The following is a 17,219-nucleotide window of genomic DNA, read 5'->3' as shown; positions in this document are numbered from 1 at the left end:
GTTATAGGCCAACCACATTGTCGGAGTGTCTGATCTACACTGTTAACAACAATTAGAGATACAGTATGCTTTTAGCAGCTGCATTGACATAGCATATAGGCTGGAAGGGACTCATTAACCTCTAAGAAAAAGATTTCTAGGCATGATCTCTTACCTGTGCAAAGAGCTGGTGACCATAATTTATTGTGAATGGCCTGATCCTGTTTTATATTTATACAATATATTTAGTATAATATAGTAACCCAGCATATAATCATAAAAAGACAGCTGGAAAGTTTTTTTGTTTGTTTTTTACAGAACTAGAAATTTTATAAGACTAGGTGGTGAGACAAAAAAATGCAAGATTTCAGGATTATTCTAAAACAGGGATAATAAAATTGAAAAATATGTCTAACATAAAAACTTGATTCAAAGGGGTACTCCGGTGCTAAGACATCTTATCCCCTATCCAAAGGATAGGGCATAAGATGCCGGATCGCGGGGGTCCTGCCGCTGGGGACTCCCATTATCTTCCACGCCGCACCCCGTTAGAATCAGCCCCCAGAGCATGCTTGCTCCGGGTCTGTTTACTGGTGATCACGGTGAACGAAGCATAGTGATGTCACGGCTCCACCCCCATGTGACGTCACGCTCCTCCCCCTCAATGCAAGCCTATCTAATCCTTGCAATCAAATAATTTTATTATAAAGATACAGTAGTTTTCTTTGTTGTGCTATTTCAGACATTGTCATAACATGATATAGATCATACAAGTTATAATAATAATTTAGAAAAGTATTTACCAAATTTAAAAAAAAAATCATTTAAAATGTAAAGAGGGGGAGGGGCTATTTTTTGAGGGGGAGGGCATATTTATGTAAACAACAACAACAACTTTTTATAACTTTTCCCCGCCTTTTTTAATGTCCCCACAGGGGATTATTTGCTACAATCTTTTGATTGCTACTATATTACTATTCAGTGTTATGCATTGGCACAGCCCATTTTGGCCTTGAGGACACAACAAATTTTAATTTTTGCATTTTTTTTCTCCTCCTCTTCTTAGAGACATAAGTCTTTTCCATCTACATACCCATATAATGTCTTGTTTTTTGCATGACCACATTTACTTTGTGGTTACACTGTTTTACCTTTAAATGTATGGAAAAGCCAAAAAATATTATATTATAAATATAAAAATTGTTGCAACTTTAGGGGAGTTTTGTTTTCATACAGTGGTATTTTTTACTTGTACACTGTTCATCATGTGGAATAGTTATTTTCACTCACCTACTAGTCAACTGGCACACTAGTTGCTTGAAATGTGTATGTATGTTAAACTCAGCTACAAATGCTATGTTTTTTAAATTATTATTATTATTATTATTATTATTATTATTATTATTATTATTAAACCAACTACAGAGAAGCTTGGCCAAAAAATCATATTTCACATCCACTTTTAATGTTTTCAATGCATATTTATGTTAAACACAGGTAGAAATTCTATGGCCACACTTATCATTGTCTTTAGACAGTTTTTTGTGTCTAGAAAAGGCGCAAAAAAGACGCACACAGGGTTTATTTGCGCCTTTTTTACGCCAATCCACTGATTTTAGCAATACACATGATGTGGAAGGGTTTTATAAATTGGGCCTTTTTGTGAAAAGGCACAAAGAAGGGACAAAGCCACTGAAAAGTCTCTAAAACTACACCAGCCCAGACTTAGCTTAGGTTTTTGGTGTATGTGAAGAGAGAAATTTCTGAAAATATTTATCTGCACAAAATTTAAGAAATGCTCTGTGACCATTTAATAAATGTGGTGCTCCTACACATTACTTTCATGCATAGCTTGTGCAAGCCGGCAAAGTTCTAAAGCTTGGTGTGCCGCTGTCACCCCAAAGTGCTGAACGAGATCAGGACCATACTGGTCCATACTTTCATGTATTAAGTTTTACACAGTGTAAAATTAAAGCAAAAATATGTCCATAAAATAGCAATAAAATATGTCTGTATTTTAAATCTAAAAATGTGCAAAGTAAAAGTCTATGGAAAAGTGTCTGTCAGTGCACACAGTGTTTAAACATATGGCCCTAATTTTAATGTTGGCATTATGACCACTTTTTTAAACAGTGTGTGCCACTTTCCATTGGCCTTTATTGTGCAACTTATTAGAGCAAAAAAAATTGGTCTATTATATTGCTATTTAAGTGCTATTATACAACACTGTTCCTTTAAGATTTGTATTTTAAAACATAGTGGACATTTATAGACATCCACATTGCCACCACTCAACATAATTTACAATGTAATGAACGATATCTAACCTTAAAATAACTGCTGCTGGTGAGCAATGGCAGCCCTTTAAAATGTAAAGTTACTTTTATGTCATCTGAAAGCTGCAGAATGACTGGCATTTAAGCAAAGCATACAATTATAATAGTTCGGTCCATCATTTTTTTGCATTTTAATGGTATACCTGCCAAGAAGAAATGTGCCACATAATCACATGAAATAATGACAGAGGGGGAGAAAGAAAGATTATGTAAGTATAAAAAGTGAGAAACAGTTGAAAGGTTCATTCAGTATGTAAAATTGCTGTTCTGTCAACGTGATTGGCACAATGAGGGATGACAAGACAATACCAATTTATAATAGTCAGCACAAACCCCGAAATTACTTTTAAGATTTTGGCTAGGGAATTTACATCAATTTAACTTGTTCTTAAATCAAACTGTCTAAGAATGGTTTGATGAGAGACACATTTTTTGATGACTTACCTTTCAGCAATCTTTTTAAATAGCAAAGTTCTAAACAAATAGCAAGTACCTTTAATATTAAAGATATATTATGATTATTTCCTCTCCAACCATGACATATTTTATCAAGTGTAATCACTGATCCTTGCATCAAATAAATCACTGTTTGTAATGTATTGCCTTCTTATCAAAATGGTTTCTTTATAGACAACCATTTTAATTTGAAAGTCCCAGCTGTCTTTGTGAGTTGTCTTCATCTGATGTTGTTGCGACTGCAGGGGCCATGTGGAATGGCATGATAACTATTTACATAAATTATTGTCCCTGTAATAGATGGAAAGTTCAAGTTTGAAGAGCAAGAGCCATTGATTGGTAGTGGCTGTCTCTTCTGGCTCATAGAAGGGAGTCTTAAGTGGAGGACACTCATTATGTATGTGTCATGGGGCATTTTGACATTGTCTTTCGTTATAGGAAAACTCATGCACACTACAGAATGTCTGCAAAGAGAAAATCTGGGTGAACAGTTGATGTGCAGCAGGTGGCGCCATAATGAATCATCACTATGACCGCATAAAAATACACTATACCTATTGACAGCAGTGGTATTTTGCCGAGTCAGCATGGGCCCTTACTTAGCAAAATATGCCCAAATAATTTCTTAAGGCAGCTATGAAATGCCAAAAGTTTTGCTGGTGTAAAATTTTGGTCAGACATCTACATGTTCGTGACACCCCTGCTGAATGAGTAATACTAGAAACTAGGTAAAGGATTTTAGTTTAGAAAAAAAGGAATTTTGAAAATGTCTTTGATCCTTAGAAGCACTCTACAATTTTACACTGCCCAGTTATCAACTTATTCATAATAACTAACAAAATGTTGCTATACATGCTTGGTTGTTAGTAGAAACATAGCAACAGAATGCAGATCTAAACAATATTTATGTCATTTCATTGTAGAATTGGCAAGTCAATACATTAATTCACCAGGACTCTGCACTGTTTCATGTTCATTAGTTATTCGATAGATAATTTTTCCAGTTATGTTTTGTGTCCATGTACTTGTTTTTCCTATCTCTTCTGTATTACTGTGGTCTTCAATATGGTGATGCTAATCCATGCTGTGTGTTCTGGCTATTCTACTAAATGGCATCAGAGATCTAATACTCAAGAACCTATTCAGTATACTGATGCATCAAAGTGCCTACTCACCATCGTCAACATGGCATTCTTGTACTGCACTAGAAACATGATGAGAGAGTGCTGCACATGTTTCATTTGTCAGACACAAAAGAACTACAATTGGTGCTTACAATTTTTGGAGATAAATAATATTGGTGGCCCTAACCTCAATCCCGGAGCACCCTTAAGAAGCACCAAATAACACTATTGTCTAAGCACCAAACTGAAAGCAAAGAAATATCTTACAGCAGGTGCACAGAAGTACATTAAGTTTAGGGAGGAACAAACCCCATCAAAAGCCAGACAGCACCAAAATGTGGCATGGATTATTTTCTCTAGCAAAAATCAGACACTACAAAAACTAATAGACAGGAGATAATAATATGGTAGGTCTCAATTGACCATACAAATTCATATAAAATTTTCAGAATATAAAATTGTGACCAGTCAAAAAATTATCCATTAACCTCTAACAATTTTCCATTTACCTCTAACGATTTTCACTCATCAGACTCCTAGACTTAATTGAACATAGTAAAAATTCTACAATAGATGGCCAGCTTCAACCTAGTCATGTACAATGATTTATCCTGCCAATAATTATATTGAGATCTGCCTATTGATAAGATTCTGACTTATCTCTTTCAGAGAGTTTTTTACTAGAGGTTAAAGAGAGATTAAATGAACGGATGAGAATTCACACATATATTGATCATGCTATAGATACCTATCACATGCCTATTATCTTCTGTCTGTGAGCCTCAGCTTCCTCTCCTCATTAGTGTTGCTTGCGAATATTCGCAATGCAAATTTTATTCGCGAATATCGCATATTCACGAATTCACAAATATTCGTGAATATAACACTATATGTTCGTAATTACGAATATTTTTTTTCCACAGTACACATCACAGTGATCATCCCTCTCTGTTTCCAGCTTGTGTGGTGTAAAGAAGGCTCTAATACTACTGTGTGAGACTGGCATGCGAATTTTTGCATATTATTATATAAGGACAACACACTGGGGTAAAGACAACTGGGTAGATTTATATATCTATGTAGAAATGTACCCCCAGGATAAGAATATGGGCCATTGTATTGTGAACTCCAAAATTAAATGCAAAACAAGGAAGAACCAACTGAGTCACTCAAGTAAAAACTAGTACAGTGTCCAATGGAGACACATTTTATTGAAATGACAGCAACAATACACTCTGGGAGTGTTGAAGGTGACGTACCGAAACGTACATTGGAGTGGTGCTATCCCGGTGTCTGCCCACTTGCTGCTCTTATTTGGTAATAATCTTATGGTTTTCTGTATCTGGCATCTGTTCCCATTACTGTATGTCTATGCACATAACACTTTGTCTTCTGTAGCACCTTTTTACCTCGTTGTGAGGTGTGTTGCCATTGCTGCTATGAATATATAGGTGCAATACATATACTATACATTGTGTATGTTTACATATTGCAACCTGACTATTGTCTCTGGTTGCCTCTAGATACAATCCATATGTTATCTACATAATTAAGGAACTCATACCCAGTTTAGTGGGCAGAAGCGGTGATATCACCCTTTTTTGCTGTATTCCTCTTTTTAAAAATGGTTTTTACTTCACTTGTATTGTTGCTGTCATTTCAATAAAATTTGTGTCCATTGGACACTGTACTTGTTTGTATAAATGACTTTGTTGGTTCTTCCTTGTTTAGAATTGTCGCATATGCGAAAATAAAACAAGAATATTACGAATATGCGAATTTAACGAATATATGACGAATATTCGTCCATATATTCGCGAATATTCGCGAATTCGAATATGGCCTATGCCGCTCAACACTACTCCTCATATCATTGAAGGCCCTCTGCCAGTCTCTGCACTGGTTGCTCTTTACTGAATAATCTCAACTATAATTGTCACCAATTCCTACTTCTTTCTATGTTCTCTTAGGGACTTGTAAGCCATTCCCCTTTCTGGGACTCCCCACCAAATGTATTCACCAATCTCTTGCATTATAAACCTTTAACCCCTTAAGGACGCAGGGTTTTTCAGTTTTTGCATTTTCATTTTTTCCTCCTTACCTTTTAAAAATCATAACCCTTTCAATTTTCCACCTAAAAATCCATATTATGGCTTATTATTTGCATCACCAATTCTACTTTTCAGTGACATTAGTCATGTTACCCAAAAATCCATGGCGAAACGGAAAAAAAATATTGTGTGACAAAATCGAAGAAAAAGCGCCCTTTTGTAACTTTTGGGGGCTTCCGTTTCTACGCAGTGCATATTTCAATAAAATAACACCTAATCATTATTCTGTAGGTTCATGCAGTTAAAATGGTACCCTACTTATATAGGTTTAATTTTGTCATACTTCTGGAAAAAATCATAACTACATGCAGGAAAATTTATACAATAAAAAATGTCCTATTCTGAATCCTATAACTTTTTTATTTTTCCACATACAGGGCAGTATGAGGGCTAATTTTTTGCGCCGCTATCTGAAGTTTTTATGGGTACCCTTTTTGTTTTGATCTGACTTTTTGATCACTTTTTATTCATTTTTTAATGGTATAAAAAGTGACAACAAATACGCTTTTTTGTACTAATGATATATTTTTTATAGTTCAGACATTTACACACGCGGCAATACCACATATGTTTATTTTTATTTTTATTTACACTGTTTAATTTTTTTAAAGGGAAAAGGGGGTGATTCAAACTTTTATTAGGTAAGGGGTTAAATGATCTTTATTAACACTTTTTTTTTACTTTTTCCCCCCAATGTTATAGCCCCCATAGGGGCCTATAACATTACATACACTGATCTTTTACACAGATCACTGGCATGTATTAACACGCCTGTGATAAGTGTTATCGGCGCTTGACTGCTCCTGCCTGGATCTCAAGCACGAAGCAGTCACTCGCCGATCGGACACCGAGGAGGCAGGTAGGGTCCCTCCCGGTGTCCTGTAAGCTGTTAGGGACGCTGCAATTTCACCACGGCGGTCCCGAACAGCCCGACTGAACAGCCGGGATAGTCTCACTTCAGGCGCGGCAGTCAGCTTTGATCGCCGTGTCTGAAGGGTTAATGGAGGGCATCACCACGATCGTTGATGTCCTGTATTAGCCGCAGGTCCCGGCCGATGATGGCCGCCGGGGCCAACCCGATATGACGCAGGGTCACCGCGTGACCCTGCGGCATATCGCGGGAGCCGGCAGAAGATGTAAATTTACGTCTTTCGTCGTTAAGGAGTTAAAACATTCAAAAATCACCTATTTAGGCAAAATATATCTTTAGAATCTATCTTGGATGTTTTCTTTCAGGTTTCTTCATTAAAACTTCTCATCTTGCAAAACACGGTCTCTTTTCTATTTTAGACTTAGTTTATATCTTACCTAACCTCCTATTAGTCCTTTAGATTGTAGCTATGTATAGGCTTTCCCTTTTTTTATCCTGTAACCTCCATTGGACATATACATGAGCACTTTTATATAATTATAATTGTAATAATGACCATCATTTTTTTTTTCTGTTTTACAGAAACACCCTTTTACCAACTGTGTACATGCTTATCAAGACTGGGTGAGTTCTACATTCGTTTTTGGAAACAGTGACTAGCCTTATATTCTATCAATATGTGTTGGATGTTTTATAAAAATGAACTACTTTGATATAAATAGTGTTTATATAAGCTTTTATGCATGATAAATTATCGGTGATATAGTCATTGCAACATTAGTTGGCATCTGGAATCTTGGGCCTCTACTGAGTACCAGAACAAAGGGTGGTAGTGCTCAGTACTTTTGAAGTGATATCTGTGCCAGCTTGGAAAGCCTTAGCACCTAGCCCTACAGCTATACTAATCCCATGGCACTACTGTGTCAAAGATTCTGAGCTATTCAAATTCATGACTGATCAGCACTTATGACATTTGGGTACTTCTCACCACTGTAACTCCTTGGTTGAGTTTTCTCCTTCAGACTTTATAGATCTTAAAAAAATAATATGCAAAAAAGGAAAATAGCATTGGCACTCACCCCCTTGGATATAAAATGTGACTTTCATTTAATCTTTAAAAACATGCTCGCTGGTCGGGAAAGAACGACTCCCGCCGGAGCCAAGAAAGAAACAGCCTGTTTCATGGATTCCCCACTTATTCTGGCCAGGCTGTTGCTTTCTTGGCTTTGGCTGGAGTAGTTTTTCCCAACCAGCAGGCATGTTTCTAAAGATGAAATAAAAGTCACATTTTATATCCAAGGGGGTGAGTGCCAAAGCTATTTTTCATTTTTGCATATTTGTTATTGGCATGCTTAGCCTTGTAGTTGTGCACCTCCCCTAGACGTACTAGCCTGTGTTCCGGTTCATAAAAATTAATTTTGGGTTGTGTTACAATAAGCTGTAACAATTTATAGTATTTAATTTATGTGCATAGTACTTTTCTCTGTTTTTGAGAATGTTTTCAGACTCAGTAACACAGGGTATTGAGATTAGTATGAAGCATTTGTTTAGGAAGATCTCATCATTTCCCTGAAGACAATGTAAGGAAAAAAACATACAAAAAAAAAAAAAAAAACAACAACACAATAAACAGTTGTTGGATAATAGCACATTAAGTCAATTGGGAAATGATGCTATAGAATTGAATGTCGACAAGAAAAGCCTTATAAAATATGGAAATTCCAAACAATATAATGCTTGCATTTTAATCACTTGATTTTGTTTTACATTAAAATGAAATATTCCCAGACACAGTCATTAGTTTTGTATCATGCTATCAGCTCTTTGTTTTGTTATATTTGTTAAAAAGAAAAGAACAATAAAGTGTTTTTACGGCTTCCTATGAAATGAGATAGCATGCCTTAGTAAACATTTGGGGAGATTAATTAATGTAATCACCCTCAAATCAGTTTTTGCTGAGACTCATACACATGTCTACCCTGTGTGCACAGACCCTTTAGAGCAATAGATGGATTACACTATGGATTTGTGACACAGACCAGTAAGCAATAAGTATGGCACCATGTGATGCCCTTCTGAACTATTGTTTTATTCGAGACAATACACAAGGATGTTCTAAATACACTATATTCATTCTTTCTTTTTATGGACATCTACTTCAGCATCTCCATACAAAATAGAGTAAATAGGATTCAATAGAATTGGAATTACATATTTTAGAATGTTAAAATTTTAATCAGGATAAAGTAAAGTTAGTTGATGCATATTATTAAATGGAACCTGTTTCGTGTTGTCCAAGCCATGGGTAACATATAACACTGACAGGCTCCCTTAATAAAATGACATAAGATTCAGCCTATTGCAGATTGATCAGACCTGTTCCTGTCCAAATTTTACTAAACTTAAGCCAGGAACAAGGCCCTGATTCATTGGGGTGGTCCCTGGCTCTGGTTAATAGATCTTGTTGTACTTGTTTTCTTTCCAGAACATCCCACAGATTAATTTTTTTCAAACTTTTTTTTTTTTTTTATATATAAAAAAAGCAATAAAATGACAAAGAACATTTGCACATTTATTTATTATTAGTACAATATAAAGTACAAAGTATGATTGCACATCCAACATATTTAAAGAGAAACTGACAGATGGATCAAGTCCACTAACCTGAATATACAAGTGATTAGGGTAGGGGATCCTGTGTAAAGCAATATATTTCTTACCACAATCCATTCAGCTGTTCCCAAGATATAGCACAAATTAGCAATATGCAAATGACCTGTAAACTGCACCAGGTGTGGGTGTGAAGATTCCTACACCTATAATGCCATCCTGCTCATCATTATTAATCTCCTTCTCCTTGATAAGAGAGGTGATGTGGACAGGACCCGCGTCAGCGTTGCACATAGACTTCATACCCAACCTGGTACAGTCAAGGGCTCATTTGCATATCAAAACATTGTGATATATCTCTGGAATGGCTGAACAGATTGGCTTAAATAATACATCCCTTCACTCTGGATCACCCACATTAACAAACTGTATATTCAGGTTGGTGGCGTTGATCTATCTGTCAGTTTCCCTTTAAGATGAAAGAATGCAGTCTACCCTAAAGGGAGCCTAATGCTTATTTTATGCAGCCAAACTAAGGTAAGCATGGAATACTGACAGGCTTCCTAATCACAGTAATATATGATTAATTGTAAACGGTTTTCCAGGATAAAAATTGATGTAATGTCTGCGGGGAATAGGGCTCTGCGCCATTGTGTTGATCCACCAGCCTTGATTGATAGCTCTCTCTATATACACAAACAGGGACAGATCTGTCAGTCATGACCGGGGATAACCCCAGTGACTCAGAGCCCTATTATTGGCCAAATTTACATCTGCATTTGCTCTGAAAATGTAAACCTGTTCAAAATAAATATTACAACTCTATGATGATGGAGCCTGTCAGTGTTACATGTCGTCCATGATCTGGGCAGCATATAACAAGTAAGGTTGGGTTCACATATGCCCGGAATAGGCGAACTCTGCCTAGATCTCAACGTAACTGATTCCACAACTTATTATAAATTGCCATCAGTTGCATGGCATCTGGCGTCCATTGTTTCTGCGTTCCCCTATCCAATGCTCTCAGGCATGTCCACCCTTTTGGTGTTAAAATTGACACACTAGATAATTGTGATCTGTCCCATTCAAATGAATGGGTTCAGTTCTATCATCACTTTCCCTCTGGTGCACGCCAAAGGGAAACTGTGCTGAACAACTGATATATGTGAACGCAGCCTAACAGGTTCCCTTTAAGGTAGAACCATGTGTCCTTAATGTACCAGCATACTAACATCTTAAAAATCTGTGTGCTAAAAAAAAATAAAAAAGTCCAATCCATGGATGAACAACTTTCAGGATTCAGGCAATGTTCCTATAAAATTTTTCTGTCTGTATTTTCAGCCTTTTTATTTTTATTTATTTCTTTATTTTTTGCTTTTGGTCTGTTTTCTCCAGCAGTTTACAGTTCAAAATATAACCCATAATACTATGTGGGAACAGAGCCTTAAATATCTGCTGCTAATAGAAATAAAAAAATAAGTTGAATTTCTTACACAAACAATACATTACAAGATGTCCATGTGTCTTTAGGGAGAATGTAGTCAGTACTAGTTCTGCTTCCAACGCCACTTCAGTTCCCCTTCAAACAAGCTGTCTTTTTTCTCTTTGCTGAGTGAGAAAGTTAAGGGGTATTGTATGTAAGCTAGCAGGGGTGTAGACAATGACCATGACTGGACCCTAGTTCCACTGTATCTGTAACATTGTAGATGATATAAGCAAATTCCTGCCAGTAAGAACAGCTATGCAACACAAATGACTGAGCTTTAAACATAAAGCCTTCACAAAGCCATTGAACAGGAGAATCTAAGAGCAGTGTGAAGTTTTTATTTTTCACTGGTGGCGTGCTCTAAGAAAGCTCAGCAGTTTTACTTTAGTTGTATGAAAACAGTTTGCGACTGTGCATTATGCCTTATGTCAGATGCTTTAACAAGAAGGTATATAAAAGAAAACCATGGATTTTTCTCGGTTAAATATTTCTTTATAACTCTCTTATATTGACTAAACTAAGATGGTATAGACCTCCACCAACAATGAATAATAAATTATAAGGAATGAGTGAGATATATATATATATATATATATATATATATATATATATATATATATATAAAAAATAAAGAAAATACATATTTCGATTTTGAGTTACCCAATGGAAATGATTGATATTGAATAAAACATCACTCTATTAACTATGAAGTGCTGTGCAGAAAGAATTATAAAATATTCTTAGATAGAGAAAATGTATGTTTTTATGTAGCTTATAGAATTTTTAGCATTTTGCTGAGTTAGAGAATGATGTATATTTATGGTTTATATTTAAGCTCTGATTTTTTTTTTCATGTCAAGTATCACACACTTGAAGTTACCATTGTAGTAATTTAATATATTTTGTTCTCTATTCATTTCCCTTCCAAACTATTATAAATAAAATCTGATATCTTACTTAAAGTAATCTCTAACAACCACTCTGCCAGTACTTAATATTAATAGATATCTCCAGTTTTAACTTGCAAAGAAATCCACAATTAAGTGGGAAATACAAAGAATACAATACTATATCTGACCAAAGATGATCTTCTTTAAATGGATATACCATTGCAATAAACCACTATAAAAATTTAAAAAATGTGAAAAGATGTCACTTACGAATTATATACTCCAACCTCCTTTTGAATTGTTTGTGGCCACCACAACGATATAGCACAATATTCCTTTTATTTTTATAAAGCAGATATCTGGGATCATGGGATAGCACAAGTAGAGCATGCTTGGGAGCTCCCTGCCCATCTACCTCTCTGCAGCTTTATTGAGTTACTAGCTGAGTACCCGGCAATGCCCGGTTTTTCCTTCCAAATCCTTGTTGGGGAGAAAAATCAACAAAGACGGAAGCTTCATCTCCCGTCCTCATATATTGTTGTCATATCCCAACCCCATATCCCGTCCTAATATCTCAACCTCCTATACCGTCCTCATATCCCGTCCTTATATCCCGTCATCATATCTCAACCTAGTATTTTGACCTGCTATCCCATCCTCATATTTCAACCTCATATGCTGTCATCCTATCTCTTCCTCATATCCCAACCTCCTATCACGTCCTCATATCCCGACCTCCTATCTCAACCTCATATCCCGTCCTCCTATCTCGACCTCATATCCTGTCCTCATATCCCGCCCTCATTTACCGACCTCATATCTCGACCTCCTATCCCATCCTAATATTCCGTCCTCATATCTCAATCTCATATCCTGTCCTCATAGCCTGTCCTCATATCCCGACCTCCTATCTCAACCTCATTTCCCGTCCTCCTATCTCGACCTCATATCCCGTCCTCATATGCTGTCCTCATATCCCGACCACATTTCCCGACCTCATATCCCGTCTTCATATATCTTCCTCATATCCAGCCCTCACATTCAGTCCTCACATTCAGTCCTCACATTCAGTCCTCACATCCAATCTTCATATCCTGACCTCATATACCTTCCTCATATCCTGTCCTCATATCCTGACCTCATGTCCCATCCTCATATCCTGTCCTCAGGTGGGACTGATTTGTGATGAAGATATTCTAAGCTGAATATGGAAGGGGACATGGCTTTTTGGGACTGGGCGTAATTTGCAAGCCAGACCGATGCACAAAAAGGGTAGATAATAAAAGGGGTGGGGCTTAAAATGTGGGCATGTCTTTATGAGATGGGGTCTGGCTTGCAAGCCGGACCGACACATTCACCAGGAGAACCAGAGCGGAGCTTGTGGAGTAAGGTACTGGAAGTCCCATATACTTGCATGGGACTTGAAACAAAAATGCATCTTTTATATAAGGGTGTAGGTAAGGGTTAACTTAACTATCATATATTTCTATTTTACATAAGTAATATGTGTATCAGGTATTATTGAAATATCTCCAGCGGTACAGAAATTATGTGGGAACATACATTTCCCATTGATTTGGGACTTTAAACAAAAACACTGACCCTGGCAAATGGGGGTAGTTAAGGGTTAAATTAACTATCCTATATTTTAAGTGGATATATATGTTACATGTGACAGAGTATTATCGCAATATCTCCAGCCGTTTGGAAGTTATGCAGTAACATAAATTTCCCATAGACTTGTATGGAACTTTAAAGGGGTACTCCGGTGAAAACCTTTTTTCTTTTAAATCAACTGGTGGCAGAAAGTTAAACATATTTGTAAATTACTTCTATTAAAAAATCTTAATCCTTCCTGTACTTATTAGCAGCTGAATACTACAAAGGAAATTCTTTTCTTTTTGGAATGCTCTCTGATGACATCACGAGCACAGTTCTCTCTGCTGATGTTATAATAATAATAATCATGCTTTATTTATTTTTGTCCTTAGTGGGATTTGAACCCAAGTCCCCAGCAGTGCAAGGCAGCAGTGCTAACCACTGAGCCACCATGCTGCCCTTAGCTTACATCTGCTATGCAAGGTTGCTAAAATGGACAGAGATGTCAGCAGAGAGCACTGTGCTCGTGATGTCATCAGTGTTCCAAAAAGAAAGGAATTTCCTCTGTAGCATTCAGCAGCTAATAAGTACTGGAAGGAAAAAGATTTTTTAATAGAAGTAATTTACAAATATGTTTAACTTTCTGCCACCAGTTGATTTAAAAGAAAAAAGGTTTTCACCGGAGTACCCCTTTAAAGGAAAACCCAGACCCTCGCAAATGAGGGTGAGGAAGGGTTAAATTGCCTATCCTATGTTTGTTGTTGACATATAAGTAACATGTGTGCCAAGTTTCATGTTAATATCTCTAGCTGTTTGGACATGATGCTGGAACATACACACATACACACATTGGCCCAGATTTATCAAAGAATGTCTATGGTAGAGCTATTTTCCCACTTTTATTTGGGTGGTAGATTTGACTAGCGTGCATCTTATTTATCAAGAAGGTGCAGCAGGATGATGAATTTTTTGCAGTTCTGCTGTGGTGGCAAAAGCTCTACCACATACACTTTTTCTAGACGCATGTGAGGGAGGGAAATAGACACTTTCCCGGGTCGTGCATTTGTCAGGTTAGGTGTTTTTACTTACTTTCACTGAGCTGCCTAGACATTTTTACTTGCATTTTAGATGCTGCAATCAAATTTGATTGCAGTGTCTAAGGGGTTAAAGCCGGGCATCACCGCGATCGGTGAGGTCGGGCATTAGAGATGGGTCCTGATGGCAGATAGCCACCAGGACCACCCAGCTATGACCTGCGCTCAGTTCCTGAGCGTGTGTCATAAAAGGGAAGTGGGACGCTGTAGTCCAAAAGAGGTTAAAGGTTGAACTGTGGAAGGTAGAAATTATTCTCACGCCTACTGGTAGGTGGTGTAGCTTTGCCCCTAAAAAAGTACCTTTGCGGACAAAATAGCGACTTTTGACAAAAGTTGCAAATGATAAATACGTGACCACTGCATGGTCAAAAAGAAAGAGTTCTAAGGGTAGGCAAAAAGAGTAAAACGGTCTATATCATAAGGTGCATAAAAGTCTCAAAATATGTTGCTTGCGCCTGAACTGCGCCTAAACATAGACAAAAATTTTTTTCTAAAAGCAATTATACAACTATACCTCCAAACTAGGTTAATAAGCTGTAGGAAAAAAAAAACTTAAGATTAGGGTTACACGTAGCGCATTAGCAGGACTCCTGCTGTGGGGTGTTCCTAACGGCATCCGCTCCGCCCCTATTCCGGAGGGCGAGAGCGGGTGCCGGGAGTAAGTACCTGAGGCTTAGGCCCCCAATCCCCGGCATAGGCGGCGGGATCAGGGCCCTAGGAGTGGAGTCAGGGGCGGAAGGAGGAGGAAAAGCAGGAGGTAAGGCTGGCCTCCTGCTGTTGCTTAGCAACAATTTCCAGCATGCACAAAAGGGCTTGCTGGAAGTTGTTGTTGTACAACAGCAGAAGGCACAACTACAACTCCCAACATGCCCTTTGGTAGTTTATGCATGCTGGGGGTTTTAGTTATACAACAGCATGATGCACATTTTTTCTATGAAAAAGTGTGCTTCCAGCTGTTGCATAACTACAACCCCCAGCATGCACTGACAGTCAAAGGCATGCTGGGATTTGCAGTAGTGTGCATCACGCTGTTGCATAACTTCAAGTCCCAGCATGCCCTTCAGCTGTAAGTGCATGCTGAGAGTTGTAGTTTTGCTACAACTGAGTTACCTAACTGTTGCAAACTACAACTCCCAGCATGCACTGATAGACTGTACATGCTGGGAGTGGTAGTTTTGAAACAGCTGGTGACACACTGGTGGCAAAACACTGACTTTGTTACCTAACCCACTGTTTCGCAACCAGTCTTCCTACAGCTTTGGAAAATTACAACTCCCAGCAGGCACTGATCGACGTATATGCTGGGTGTTGTAGTTTTGAAACAGCTGAAGGCACACTGGTTGCGAAACACTGAATTAAGTAACAAACTCTCATTTTTTTGCAACCAGTGTGCCTCCAGTTGCTGCCTAACTACAATCCCCAGCATGCACAGATGGCCAAAGGGCATGCTGGGAGTTGTAGTTTTGCTGTAGTTTTGCAGAGCAAATTCACACGGGCGGGGTTTTTTTTACAGTGAGTTTCTCGCTGCAAGTTTGAGATGAAGCAAGTTTTCTGCTGCAGCTCAAACTCCCAGTGGGAAACTCGCTGTAAATCTTTTAGCAAAATTTTAAACATATCAATAAATAATTACAAACATAAACATACCATATCTGACAGAACATATCAATATAATAAATCATAAAACCAACACCACAGCAAAAAATACAACACCGGTTCACCCCACAAACAAATATATACAATATTTAAAAGACATTTTCCTATAATAACCATAATATACTAATAAACTATGTACACTAATATTAAACGTGAATTCCCTGGCCCAGTTGCAATACCAAAAAATCTAATAATTAAGCAAAACCCAATAGCAAAATGAACAATAAGAACAACAATTACAACAATACTACTACTACTACTACTACTACTACTACTACTACTACTACTACTACTACTAATAATAATAATAATAATAATAATATATACCAAAATAATACAAACCAACACAAACCAAATAACACCTCTTAGTTTTTTTTGGCCCTGAGCTGGTCCCACATCCCATGCCCCCAGTACATGTTACTAGACGTCCATGATCCAGTCCAGGATTTTCTGTATATATATAAAGGTCCCATAGAAACCCCCCTCCCCCCTTTTAACCCACCACCCAACCTAAACCCAAACCCCAAGTGGCATCACACAATATATACAATACAGTATATACAGTGCATAGAATATACACAGACTAACAATATATACAGTACATAAGTATACACATAGACTACAACAATAACAAAATATATATAACACTATAAACCAAACAACAATCAGGCTTCTCAGCAACACAAACCCCTAAAGCTCAAGTTTAGCGCCTACAAGCCCTATATTACTTTATACCTACAGGACAAAACAAAAAAAGACTAATGTATCCACATGAGCCCTCCACCAGGGAAGGAGACAACAGGCTAAGGCACTTTAAAGGCAGAGCCCCCTCCACAAACACGAAGCCCTGCCAACACCCAGCCTTTCGTACACCAGAGAACGCACTTTCACCAGGTCACCCAGTATGTTCCTAACCACCTCACCCACAGGAAGGATTTTACACTGTGTCGACACTAAACACCGTGCGTTCCACGTGTAGTACCTGACCACTGAGCTAATTAGGAAAAAAG

General features: G+C 37.5%; 1 protein-coding gene across 3 annotated transcripts in view; it reads left to right on the top strand.

The window, feature by feature from the left end:
- CDH12 (cadherin 12) overlaps positions 1-17,219 on the top strand; it is an 863,358-nt gene that overhangs the window by 288,037 nt on the left and 558,102 nt on the right. For 2 of the 3 annotated variants that reach the window (XM_056520961.1, XM_056520960.1), the window contains exon 2: positions 7,460-7,501. The exons of the other annotated variant lie outside the window; for it this stretch is intronic. The gene's annotated coding sequence lies outside the window, so the exon portion shown is untranslated. The remainder of the gene's footprint in view (positions 1-7,459; positions 7,502-17,219) is intronic. 3 annotated transcript variants of the gene reach the window in all.

The sequence above is a fragment of the Hyla sarda genome, chromosome 5 (assembly GCF_029499605.1).
Source record: "Hyla sarda isolate aHylSar1 chromosome 5, aHylSar1.hap1, whole genome shotgun sequence".
Lineage (NCBI taxonomy): Eukaryota > Metazoa > Chordata > Amphibia > Anura > Hylidae > Hyla > Hyla sarda.
Note: the sequence above shows the minus strand (reverse complement) of the source record. Positions and strands in the feature narration are given on the sequence as shown.